The following is a 12954-nucleotide window of genomic DNA, read 5'->3' as shown; positions in this document are numbered from 1 at the left end:
GCGTGTTCGCCAGGAAGGCCACGGTGGCCCCTTTCTTCCTTGTGGAGTGAGCCTGCGGCCCCTCCGCTAGCTCCTGTCCAGCCTGTTTGTGGCAGAATTGAATAGTGAGGGCAATCCACCTTGCGATGGTGCCCTTAGTCACTGGCCTACCCATGAAGCTAGTAGCAAAGGACACAAACAGCTGTTTCGACTTCCTGAGTTCCTTGGTTCTCTCAATGTAGTGCATCACCGCTCTTCTGGCATCGAGGGTGTGCAGTGCCTTTTCTGCGTTTGTAGTCGGGTTTTGGAAGAAACTTGGTATCTGGATACTCTGATTCATGTGGAACGCCGACACTACCTTGGGCATGAAGTGTGGGTCCGTTCTCAGGACTATTCTATCTTTGTGAATCTGAATGTAGGGTTCCTGCAGCGTTAGTGCTTGAAGCTCGCTCACCCTGCGTAGTGAGGTTATGGCCACCAGAAAGGCTGTTTTCATAGTCAACGTCTGCAGTGTGGCCTTGTGAATGGGTTCAAACGGTGCCTTCATGAGCTCCGTCAGGACCACATTCAGATTCCATGCCGGCGGCGGCAACCTTTTCGGGGGGGCCATCCTTTTGGCTCCTTCCATGAATCTCCTCACCACCTGCGAGCTGAAGAAACTTCCACCTTTTTCACCTCTGGTGTAGGCCACGATGGCCGCTAGGTGTACCCTTAGTGAGCTCGAGCAGAGGTTACTCTTTAGAAGGTGTGTGAGGTACCTCAGTACTGTTGAGACTCTTGTCATTCTGTTTTGCAGGCCCTTTTTCCGGCACCACACAGTGAACCTCTTCCATTTTGCGCTGTAGCATTTTCGTGTAGTTGGTTTCCTCGCCTCCCGTAGCACTCGCATCGTGCTCGGCGGCAATCTTAGGTGTGCGAACTCTAGGTCTTCAGGAGCCATGCCGCCAGGTTGAGGGTCTCTGGCTCTGGGTGCAGGACCTCTCCGTTTTGCATTGAGAGCAGGTCCTTCCTCCTCTCGAACCTGTATGGGTCGCCTTGTGCCATTTCTTGAATTTGTGAGAACCATGTCTGCCTCGCCCACTGCGGAGCCACCAGGATCAGGGTCATGTTGCTGGTTCTGCACTTGTCGAGCACTCTGTGCAACAGGGGTATCGGTGGAAAGGCGTAGGCAAATGTCCTCGACCAGCTTATCCATAGGGCATTTCCCTTGGATTGCTGATCTGGTTGCCTGGACGCGAAGCTTTGGCATTTTGCATTGTGGCGTGTTGCAAATAGGTCTATTGTGGGAGTCCCCCATCTCCGGAAGAGTTTCTCAGTTTCCTGGCCATTGAGCTCCCACTCGTGTGATGCTGAGGTCTGCCTGCTTAGCCAGTCTGCCTCCACATTGTCCTTCCCCGGTAGGTGAATTGCCAGTAGATCTATCCTGAGAGGTATGGCCCATCTCCAAATCTCCTGAGCTAGGGATGAGAGCGGGAACGACTGTGTCCCCCCTTGTTTGTTGATGTAGAACATCGCCGTGGTGTTGTCTGTTTGGACCAACACCCTCTTGTTGAACAGGTGCCTCTGGAATGCCTTCAGGGCTAGCAGGATTGTTTTCAACTCGAGGTAGTTGATATGGCGGACCGCATCTGCTGGGGCCCATAGACCCCTCACTCTGAGGTTGTCCATGTGCGCTCCCCATCCCTTCTGCGATGCGTCCGTGGTAATGGTCACTGTTGGGATTGGTGGTGTCAGGCTTCTCCCTGTTGTTATGTTGTCTCTGTTCCACCAAGTTATCTCCTCCTGCACTGTGTGCGTAACAACCACTAGATCCTCCCAACTTCCGTTTGCTTGTGACCATTGTTGTTGTAGCCATTCCTGGAATGGTCTCATGTGCAGGCGTACATTCGGCACCAGCTGGATACAGGACGCCATCATCCCCATCATCTTGCTCACAGCCCTCACTGTCAGAGCTCGCCCCTTCTGGTAGAGCTTCGCCTCCTTCAGTAGAGCCTCTGTCCTCCTGTCGCTGGGCACTACTGTACTGTAGTTGATCTTTGCCCCCAGGAAAATCTTCACCTGCTCCGGTTCCATCGATGATTTTCCCCAGTGGATCGAGAATCCCAGATTCGTGAGGGTGTCTGTTACGCGTTTTGCGTGCCTCTCGCACTTTCCACGTGAGTTTGCCTTGACCAGCCAGTCGTCCAAGTAGGGGTAGACATGTATTCCCTGCCTTCGTAGGTGCGCCGCTACCGCCGACAGGCATTTTGTAAAGACCCTTGGTGCTGATTTTAATCCGAAGGCCAGGGTCGTGAACTGGTAGTGTTCTTGTTCGATGTTGAATCTTAGAAGGCCCTTGTGCCTTCTGTTTATTGGGATGTGAAGGTAGGCATCCTTGAGGTCCACGGTGACCATGAAGTCCCCTTCTCTTATCTGTGGCAGAACCTCCTACAGTGAAGTCATTTTGAACCTTTGCGTTCTGATGAACTTGTTTAGGTAACGGAGGTCTAGTATGGGTCTGAGGTCTCCGTCTACCTTCGGAACCACGAAGTAGTTTGAGTAGACCCCTTTGTTGCGTTCTCTGAACGGCACTGTCTCTATGGCTCCCTTTTGCAGGAGTTTCCGCGTTTCTTCTCTGAGTATTGCCAGTTCTTGGGCCGATCTCAGTCTTCCCTTTGGTTTCCTGTTTGGAGGTCTTTTCTCCAAATCTACGCAGTATCCGTACTGCACAACGTTCCGTATCCACTTGTCTGTGGTTATACGCCGCCACTCCTGAAGGTAGAACCTCAGTCTTCCGCCTACTGGTGTCGTATGCTCGTAGGCTCTTGAATCTTCTCTTCCCCCTGATGACACTTTTTTGCGCCTCACCCTTGGGGTCCTGACGAGGGTAGGCGTCCTCTTGCGTGCTGAGTCACTTCGTCGAGGGCTGTTCGCCCCCTCTCCTCCTTTGGCCACGTCCGTTCCCTCTCCCGCGAAAGGACTGGCCCCGAGGTTGATATTGCCAGTTTTGCTTCTGCTGACCTTGTCCGTGACCTTCACCCTGCTGACTTTGTTGGAACGCCTGGTGCGACGTCCCCTGCTGGCTTCCTCCCCTACCGTAGGGTCTCCTCGAGGGATTTCCTCGCCTCATTCCCCTCAGCTGTAGGGCCCCCATGGACCTCGCCGTCTCGTTTTCTTTTTTCAGCTGGGTGAGCTTGTCGTCCACTGTTGCTCCGAACAGTGTCTCTCCGTTGAAGGGGGTGCCAAGGATGTTGTTCTGCACTTCCGGTTTGAATCCCGAGATTCTTAGCCATGCATGCCTCCTCTCTGTGACCCCTATGGCCATGAGTCTTGCTGAAGTCTCTGCCCCATCCAACGCCGTTTTTATACAGGAGTTGGCGATGTTCTTGCCTTCGTCTATCAGGTGAGAGGCTCTCTGGCGGTATTCTTCGGGGAGGTGCTTTACTAGCTCCCCCATCTCATCCCAGTGCTGGTATTGGTGTCTATTGAGGAGTGCATTTGAATTCGCCATGCGCCAGTGCATTGCGGCGTTCCTCTCGACCTTTCTTCCTGTGAGGTCAATCCTCCTGCTCTCCTTATCCGGAGGTGGGCCCGAAGTTGCTGGTACGTTGGCCCTTCTCCTGGCCGTGGAGGCTATGATGGAGTCCGCGGTCACGCTACCCTTGATGTAAGGGGGGTCCAGGGAGGAGTGCTTATATTTCTTCTCTGTCCTGGGCGTGATCGACCGGCAGATCGCAGGTTCCTTGAAGGCTTCTCTCCCCTGATTCATCACGCTTTGTAGCATGGGGAGGAACTGGCTCCTTGTCTGGATGGGGAGCAGTGTCTCGACGAGAAAATCGGCTTTCGGTTTCTCCTCGTCGAGTTTGACGCCGAAGGCCATTGCTGCGCTCCTGACCACCATATTGTAGACCCCGATGTCGTCGGGTGGCGAAGGCCTCGAAGGGTACGTGTCCACGGGCTCCTCCGGGTTTTCGGTGTCGAGATCGTGCCATTCGACGTCGTTGCTGGTAGATGCCGCCGATTCGTAGAACGACCGTTGGTCTTCTTCCTCGGCTTCTCCCTCATAATAGGGCTCTTCTTCCTCTTCGAGATCCCTTGTCAGCCCTTCGGCGTCGAACTCGTGCTCGACCTCACCGACGTCCGCCGATGAAACCGTTGGAATCTTGAATTCCTTCATCCTGGCATCGAACTCCTTCTTCCTTTGAAGGATGTTCTCCATTTCGGCCTCGAGCCGCCTCTTCTTTTTCTCCATCTCGGAGATGCTTTCGGCGTCGACCGCGGGTCTTTTCGATGAAACTTGCGTCGACGTCGAACGTTCTTTCTGCGTCGATCGGCCCGTTTCATGGGATGCTTTCGACGACCCTTGCCTTTCGGCGTCTTTCGGCACCAGGGAGTCCTTTTCTAAGGATCCGCTCGGCCTCTTGTCCGTGGTTCCCCCTTTGGACGTCGAAGTTTTCGGCGCCGGGGCTCCCTTCGTGGACTTTGACTCAGATTTTCTCGAGTCACCCTCGTGTTGTCGAGGTACTTTCTGTTTTGCGCTCGACGATTCTCTTACCTCGTCTTCTTTTTTCTTGTCGGTCTCTACGACCGTGAAGTTTTCGGCTGTCTCGGCGACGTTGTCCTCGTCGTCCGTGGAGAGGCCCAGATCGTAGAGCGTCGGGGGCTTCCCCTTGCCATCCATGTTGGCGTTGGCTCTTCTCTGCCGCTCTCTCACCCTGAGTGTCTTCGGCGCGAAGGCTGAGCAGGCGTTGCAGTCGATACTCTGGTGATCGACCGGTAGGCAGAGGTTGCAGACCGGATGCTGGTCTTTCTGCGCGAACTTGTGGTGGCAGTTTGGGCAGAACTTGAATGGCGTCTTGTCCATTGCGCTCAGGGTCTCTGAGCGTGCATTCTCCAAGGCCGTCGAAGAAAAGGGCGCTGGTCCTCCTTTCTTCGCGCTCCTGATGAAATCTCTTCCTTTCCTGATATCTTCTAGTGATTCTATCGACGAAACTCGCTTTTCTTCCTTCTTCCTTCGAGTGTAATTCTGGAGCTTCCCGATGACGATCCAGACCCAACGGCGGAAAAAAGAATCTGAAGATGGCGCCCCAAAGGTGGGACTTCCGCAGGAAGCACGACGACGTCACGGGAGGTGCACCAAATGGTGGACGTCGACGCCCACCTGGGCTACGAAAAAAAAAAAAACAAACAAAGAAAAGACTACGAATCCGGACCCAACCACAAGATCGCGGAATAATGCACAGCATAGTGAATCCAGAAAGATTCACGCTGCAAAAATGTATTTATTTCTCAAAGTAACCCCTAGTCTCTTTATGAGCACAGGAGCACAAATCGTCAAACAAGATTACAGTAGAATACACAGAAGTTGCACTTTATATGGATAGGCCCTGGTGGCCGCTCAAACCATATACTAAAATAGTGGTATAAGTACCACGAACAGAAAAGGGAAAAGGCCTAGGGCCTCTAGAATCGCTGGGCCTACAAGGAGCTAACTTCAGTTAGTGACCAGGAGGTCCACGGGTTGCGTGTGCAGAGCAAATAGTCACACGCGAGCTCCCATAGGTTTTCAATGGGTGCGTAAAAAGTACAAAGTTACTGCAAAAGGAATCTTCCGGATGGACTATGAACTCAAGATTGGAAACACAGACACTAGAGATGATACTCTACACTTGGGCACCGGAGTGCCAGCTTTACCTCACCCACAGGAAGCGGGTGCATAGGCGTCGAAGTGCGTCGGGTTTCTTCTATCTGTTCAATGGAGCCTGTAGACAAAGATGCTGCAGGCGGCCGGTCCGGAAGAGATGCGGTGGATCCAAGAGTGGATCGGAGATGTTGAAGACCTGTAAGCAGAGGGGACAGTGTTCACAGTCACTAGCCAGTGACCAGCGTGGCACCAGGTGGGTACCAGGCGATGTCGGGTGCAAACAGGAAGAAAGGTGTAGCTTGTCTCTGCAGCCACGTGGTCCCTGAAGGTCGACGATGTCCAGGAGTCGGTTCACGAGCTGTCCCACGCAGGCTCTCGCTGTCGGCGGTGTCGGCGACTTGATCAAAGCAAACAAGCTTTGGCAAAAGCAATTGTTATAGGAGATGAAATAAGCTGATGGTTCTGACCAGCAAGGTCAGAGGGACTGCTCCTTTGGAGGGGAGCAAGGGCCAGTCTGGAGCAACCAGACCAGCAGTGTATTTCGTGAAGTTCGTCGCCAAGATGGCCACTAGCCAGCGGGCCAGCAATCGGTTAGGCGCGTCGAGTGGCAAAATGCAGAAGGGCCCCACGCAGATCGTGGAGATGCTGGAGGGCTCACCTTTGGTGCAGATGCTGCTCGGGTGTTGGGCTTCTCAGATCCCAAAGCACAACTTGGAGGGAGCCTCGGTTGTTGCGCTTGCAGCTTGTCGTGGTCTTTTCAAGATGGCTGGCTCCACGTGTCTCGGTGCCTCCACGGGTCTCCTCTTCTCAGGGACTGTGGATCGGGCGGTGAGAGGTCTGGAGGTCCAGGTCTTGTCAGTCTCTGGGCTCGGGCTCCGGCGGGAGGCGGCGGCAAAGCAGATGTTGATTCGCTGGATGGTGCTTGCGTTAGCAAGGTGGTCACTCCCTGACCACAGGGGAGATTGGCTTCAGTCCTCTGTGCGGCAGAGCGTCGAAGTTCCCGTCTTCTTCTTAGTTTCAAGTTGATTCCAGGATGTCTGAAGTCTTAGGACACAGCTCCTACCTTTAAGCGGATTCTAGGGGCCGGACTACCTGCTAGGTCCCTCCCTAAGGGTGGGACCAGGAAGGGGGGTGGTTACACCCCCAATCCTTTGTCCAGCTCGCCCCAGGCCAGGGACTGGTGTGCCCCAGGACCGGTTTGAACTGGCATATGCACCGAGGCTCCTTGTGAGCCTCAGGCATGTCTGGTTCTATTCAAGCCCTACCTGACCAATACACAAAATCCTGTCTGGGGTGGTGCACGCACCTCCCCTGGCAGGAAACCCTTTGTCCACACCTCCCAAGCTGGAAGGACTCCCAGCAGCAGGAGGGCAGACTTGTGTCTGTGGTGGCAGCATCCATTTTGTGGAGCTGAGGCTATGTCTGATTTTACCCGGGTTTCAGGTACTGTACATGTCGTGTCCCTCTAGAAGGGTGGAATGCTAACCCCGTCGCCAGAATTGGCGAGGGGTTAGTATTCCAATTCGTATGACACCTTACTCGACATGTTTTGATAAAGCCAAACCAAAGATAGCATTTAACCGCGAGGTTCATAATGCACTTAAGAGTATATGGTATGACGATATCTGGAAACAGTAGAAGGAAGTTGTTCCGACCACTGCAGACATGCTCAGCTCATGCCAGAGCACCATCTCACATGGAACCAAGCACTCTGCCTTCAGGATTGTTAAGGCCTGCCATAGGAGTGACTTATAGGTTACCAGGTGTCCCATTTAAGGTTAGGTATAGGTATACTACACCTAAGTAAGAGGTGGTTACACCAACTTACCCCAGCTGAGTGATCAGCCAGTTGTGTCAAATTTGTTAGGCCAGTCCAGGGGTGGCACAATACATGCTTCAGCCCCTGGTAGGCCTTAGATACACCAATGCCCTGGGTACCTAGTGTACACTGGTACAGGGGCTCACAGGGTGATCCAATTCCAATAGGTTATGCACCTAGGGTGCACAGTGTTAATTTAGTAGAGAGAACAGCAGGTTGGGGGTCTGATTGGCAGGCCCACAGCCTCAATATGTCAAAAACCAGTGAAGCAAAAAGCAAAAATTTGGGGTGACCATAAGATAGCAGACCCTACTCTCCTACATTTTCCTTTGTAGTTTCTCTCTAATGCACCATTCGGAGAATCTCTTCCACCTTGCTACATAGCACTTTCTTGTGGTAGGTCTCCTTGCCTCCCTGAGCACCGCCAGTGTGCTTGCTGGCAGTTTGAGGTGTGCAAATTCTAGGTCTTCAGGAGCCATGCTGCTAGGCTGAGGCTCTCTGGCTCTGGGTGTAGCACCCTTCCGTGCTGCATCATTAACAGGTCCCTTCTCTTTGGGATTCTGTGTGCTGGTGCTTGCACCATTTCTACTATTTGTGAGAACCAGGACTGTCTGGCCCACTGAGGTGCTATTAGTATTAGCGTCATGTTGCTGATCATGCATTTGTTGAGTACCCTGTGTATCAGTGGTATAGGGGGAAAAGCGTATGCAAATGTCTTTGACCAACTTATCCATAGCGCATTCCATTGGGACCGATGGTCTGGTTGCCTGGATGCGAAGTGTTGGCATTTCGCATTTTGGAGTGTTGCAAACAGGTCTATTTGCGGTATACCCCATTTCCGGAATAGTTTCTCTATTTCCTGTTGGTTGAGCTCCCATTTGTGGGATGCTGACGTTTGTCTGCTGAGTCTGTCTGCTTCCACATTGTCCTTCCCTGGGAAATGTATTGCTAGCAGGTCTATCCTTAGTGGACTGGCCCATGTCTATATTTCCTGTGCTAGCCCTGATAGTGCCACTGATTGTGTTCCTCCTTGTTTGTTGATGTTGAACATGGTAGTTGTGTTGTCTGTCTGGATCAACACCCTGTTTTCGTACAGCTCCTTCTGAAAGGCTTTTAAGGCTAGGAACACTGTTTTCAGCTCTAGGTAGCTGATGTACTTGACCGCATCCTGCTGCGACCATAACCCCCTCACCTTGAGTCTGTTCATGTGCGCGCCCCACACCAGCTGGGAGGCGTCTGTTGTGATGGTCAATGTTGGAGTTGGTTGTGTGAATGGTTTCCCCTGTGACATATTTTCCTTGTTCCACCACGCTATTTCCTGATGCACCGCGTGTGTGACAACCACTAGATCTTCCCAACTCCCTGTTGCCTGTGTCCATCGCTGCTGTATCCATTCCTGGAACGGTCTCATGTGGAGGCGAATGTTTGGGACCAGGTGTATGCATGACGCCATCATCCCCATTAGCTTGCTCACTGTCCTCACTGTCAGAGCTTGCCCCCTGCGGTAAAGACGTGTCTCTTTCAGAATTTCCAAGGTTCTCTTTGTGCTTAGGAAAACCTTGCCCTGTATGGTGTTTATCTCCGCTCCTGAGAATATCTTCACCTGTTCCGGTTCTATAGAAGATTCTCCCCGATAGATTGAAAAACCCAGCTGGATTGGTGTTTGAAACACCTGCTGGATGTGTTGTTTGCATTGGCTGTAAGAGCTTGCTTTTACAAGCAAGTCGTCGAGGTAGGGGTATACGTGTATCCCTGGCCTCCTTATGAGCGTTGCTACTGCTGCTAGGCACTTTGTAAACACCCTTGGAGCGGATTTGAGTTTGAATGCTAGTACTGCGAACTGGTAGTGAGTTTTGTTGATCACAAACCTTAGTAGGCGCTTGTGTTCTTTGTTGATGGGGATGTGTAAGTATGCGTCCTTTAAGTCTATAGTTGCCATGTAATCCGCCACCTGTATTTGGGGTATTACCTCTTGCAGAGATGTCATTTTGAATCTTTGTGTCCTTATGAACTTGTTTAAGAACCTTAGGTCAAGAATGGGTCTTAGTGTTTCATCCACTTTTGGTTTGAGGAAGTATGAGGAGTAGACCTCCTTGTTCCTTTCCTTGTACGGCACTATTTCAATTGCCTCTTTGCTGAGTAGCTCCTGCGCTTCTAGTAGCAAGAACGAAAGTTCCTTTGCTGAGTGCACCTTGTTTCTTGGTCTTCTGTTTGGAGGTTGTTTCTCCAGCTCTATACAGTAGCCGTATTGTATGATGTTTAGTATTCATTTGTCCGTTGTGACCATCCTCCATTCCTGGAGCAAGTCCCTTATCCTGCCTCCTACTGGTGTTATGTGTTCGAGGAACTGTTTGTTTTGTAAAATCAGGTTTTGGTTTTGTCTTTTGTTCTGATGTCCCCCTAGAGGTGTTGTTAGGGTGGGCGTTTGCCTTGCGGCAAAGTCACTTGGAGTTGGGTTGTTGCCCTTCTCTCCGTGCCTGTCCTCGTCTGTTTGAGTGCCCTCGAAAGGACTGGCCTCGTGGCTGGACTGTCAGTTCTGCTGCTGTTGTCCCTGCTGCTGCTGGCCGTTTCCTTGATAATCTTGTTGGAAGGTTTGGTGAGATGTACTAGGTAGGTTACCTCCCCTACCATTTGGCCTTCTTGAGGGTGTACCTCTTCTCATCCCTCTGAACTGCAGTGCTCCCATGGACCTTGCTGTCTCGTTGTCCTTCTTGAGCTGAGTCAACTTGTTGTCAACTGGCGTTCCAAAATGTTGCTCTCTCTGTTGAAGGGAGTATTCAGGATGTTGTTTTGAACCTCCGGCTTGAAGCCTGAATTCCTGAGACATGTGTGCATTCTCTCTGTCACCCCAATCATCATTTGCCTGCTGGACATCTCTGCAACATCCAAGGCCGACTTCAAACATGTGTTCGCCATGTTTTTCCCTTCCGCCACCAGGTGGGCTGCCCTTTGCTGGTGCTGTTCAGATAGAAGTTTTAGGAGGTGCCCCACTTCCTCCCAGTGTTGGTATTCATGCCTGTTGATTAGAGCGTTTGAGTTGGCGATGCGCCATTGGATCGCTGCACTCCGTTCTACTTTCCTCCCCAATGAGGTCCATCCTTCTACTCTCCTTGTCTGGAGGTGATCCGGCATTTTGTGGGAACATTGGCCCTCTTCCTAGCCGTTGCTGTAATTATTGAATCAGCTGGCATTGATCCCTGAATGTCTGCAGGGTCCTTTGAGGCGTGTTTGTACTTCTTTTCTGTCCTCGGGGTCACTGATTTACATACAGCTGGCTCCCTGAAGGCCTCCCTGCCCTGGTCCAGCACACTAGGGCAGGAACTGACTACTTGTTTGTTGGGGTAACAGAGTTTCCAGGAGAAAACACGGCTTGGGCTTCTCCTCCTCCAATTTTACTGCATATCTCTGCAGCCCTTTTAACCACCATATTATAGACCCCTATATCGTCTGGTGTTGAAGGCCTCGAAGGGTATATGTCTACCCCTTCTTCCGCCAATTCGGCGTCGAGGTCATGCCACTCCAAGTCTTACGCCTCCGAGGACGTCGAGTCCTGGTAGGTTTGCTGATCTTCCTCGCCTTCGCCCTCGCAGTAATACAGGGCCTCTTTCTCCTGTTCCTCGACCAGTCCGGGCGTTTTTGGCAGTTCCGGGTCTTCGACGGCCCTTTCGCGTCGACCGCGGGCTTCGGCAGGATGGTGTACTGGCTCATCTTCTCGTCGAAGTCCTTCTTTCGCTGCAGGATGCTCGCCATTTCGGCCTCGAGCCTCCTTTTCTTTCTCTCCATCTCGGCAGCTTGTTCGGCGTCGAGAGTTTGAGCGCTTCGAGGTTGTCGAAGTCAATGTTGACCCTTCCTTTCTCGGCGTTGAGGTGTCCTTTTCGGGGGCATCCTTCGACGACCTTGATTTTTCGTGGGTTCTCGCCGACTGGGAGTCCTTTTTGAAGGATCCGCTGGGCTGCTTATCCTTGGATGCTGTTGCTTTCGCCAAGTGCTTCGACGGCAGTGCTCCCTTCGAGGACTTTGCTTCACTCTTATGAGTGTCGCTCGAGTGTTTGTGGGTCGACAACTCTTACCTCCTTCGACGCTTTCTTTTGGACTTTGACAACCATGTAGTCCTCCGGTCCTTCTGCGATGTTGTTCTCCTCTCCACTGGTGAGGCCCAAGTCACGGAGCGATGGAGGTGGTCCCTGCCCCTGCATGTTGTAGTTCGCCCTTCTCTGCCTCTTTCTTACTCTGAGGGTCTTGGGTGTGAACGCCGACCACGCGTTGCTGTCTTTGCTGTTGTGGCCGGGTGTCAGGCAGAGGTTGCAGACTGGATGCTGGTCATTCTGGGTGTATTTGTGGTGGCAATTGGTGCAAAACTTGAAAGGTGTTTTGTCCATCCCCGCGCTCAGGGAGCCCCCTGTGTGCACATTTTCGGTTGAACGTGGAGATCTCGGCTGAAAACCTTCTCCCTCATCGTACCGGTTGCCTGACCTGTAGTCGGGTTGAAATCTGTGATTTTCTTCGATTTTCTGCTATTTTCGTTGATTCTCTCTCCAACTCTCTAGAACTTTTCAGTAACGATCCAGACCCTACGGCAGAAAAAAGAATCTGAAGATGGCGACCAAAGGTGGGAGCTTCCAGAGGAAGCGCATCGATGTCACGAAGGACACCAAATGGTGGTATGTCGATGCCCCAAAAAAAGAGAAGAAAGACTAAAATTCCAGACCCAACCACTTGATGGCAGAATAATACACAGCATAGTGAATCCAGAAAGTCAGTATCCGGTCCCACAAAGGTGCCAGTAGTGCTCATAGGCTCAACTTAAGTACTGGGGTAGATGCCACGATCTATGCCCACTGAAGTGTGGAGGACAACTGACCAGCATTGTTCCATTAACTGTGTAGCAGTGCTGCTCCGAAGTGCTATTTTAGCCTTTCACATTTCCCACCAGCGTTCATTTTACTTGTTCAGGATGATAAGTACGGATCACTATTGGGAGGATGGGGGTTATCTTGATATACCGAAAAGGTCACGGAGGGGAGTGACGGGAAATGTATTTAAATATTCAAGTGAGAGGCAGGTGCATTGTGGTTTTCTGATAATTTATAGTGGTTTGAATTGTGCCCTAAATTTCAGTTTCATAAATGTTCCTTCCACTTCTCCCCTTTACTACGGAGTTTATTTTATAAACTTATTTTATTTCGAATGCACACCTACTGCTGTTGCCATTTTTTTCTTTTCTGTAAACGGTTTCAGAAAACAATGCAATTATTCCCATTTTAATCAAAATTAATTAAAACGTATGTCAGATTTGTATCCTTTTACAGTACAGACTGTACATTTTCTATTTTTCTTGTTTTGAGAGGACAGCTTTAGCTCTTTTTTTTTTAGTTCTTAATGCATAATTTGTTAATGTTGCCATTATTTTACTTTTCAATACTGCACGAGGAAAACACAGGTAAGAAAAGCAGCCAAGAACATCAGGCAAAATTGTTGGGACAATAAAAGCTATTTTTTTCAGAGGCTTTGTCAGAAATCATTTCGTGCTGCG

The 12954-nt window shown here is 51.2% G+C and overlaps 1 protein-coding gene across 4 annotated transcripts in view; it reads right to left on the bottom strand.

Annotated features, from left to right (window-relative positions):
- Window positions 1–12954, bottom strand: part of AFAP1L1 (actin filament associated protein 1 like 1) — a 275377-nt gene that overhangs the window by 15916 nt on the left and 246507 nt on the right. The gene's annotated exons all lie outside the window — the stretch shown is intronic.

The sequence above is a fragment of the Triturus cristatus genome, chromosome 7, assembly GCF_964204655.1.
Source record: "Triturus cristatus chromosome 7, aTriCri1.1, whole genome shotgun sequence".
In the NCBI taxonomy this organism is placed as follows: domain Eukaryota; kingdom Metazoa; phylum Chordata; class Amphibia; order Caudata; family Salamandridae; genus Triturus; species Triturus cristatus.
The sequence above is the reverse complement of the archived record's forward strand: the minus strand, read 5'-3'. Positions and strand labels throughout refer to the sequence as shown.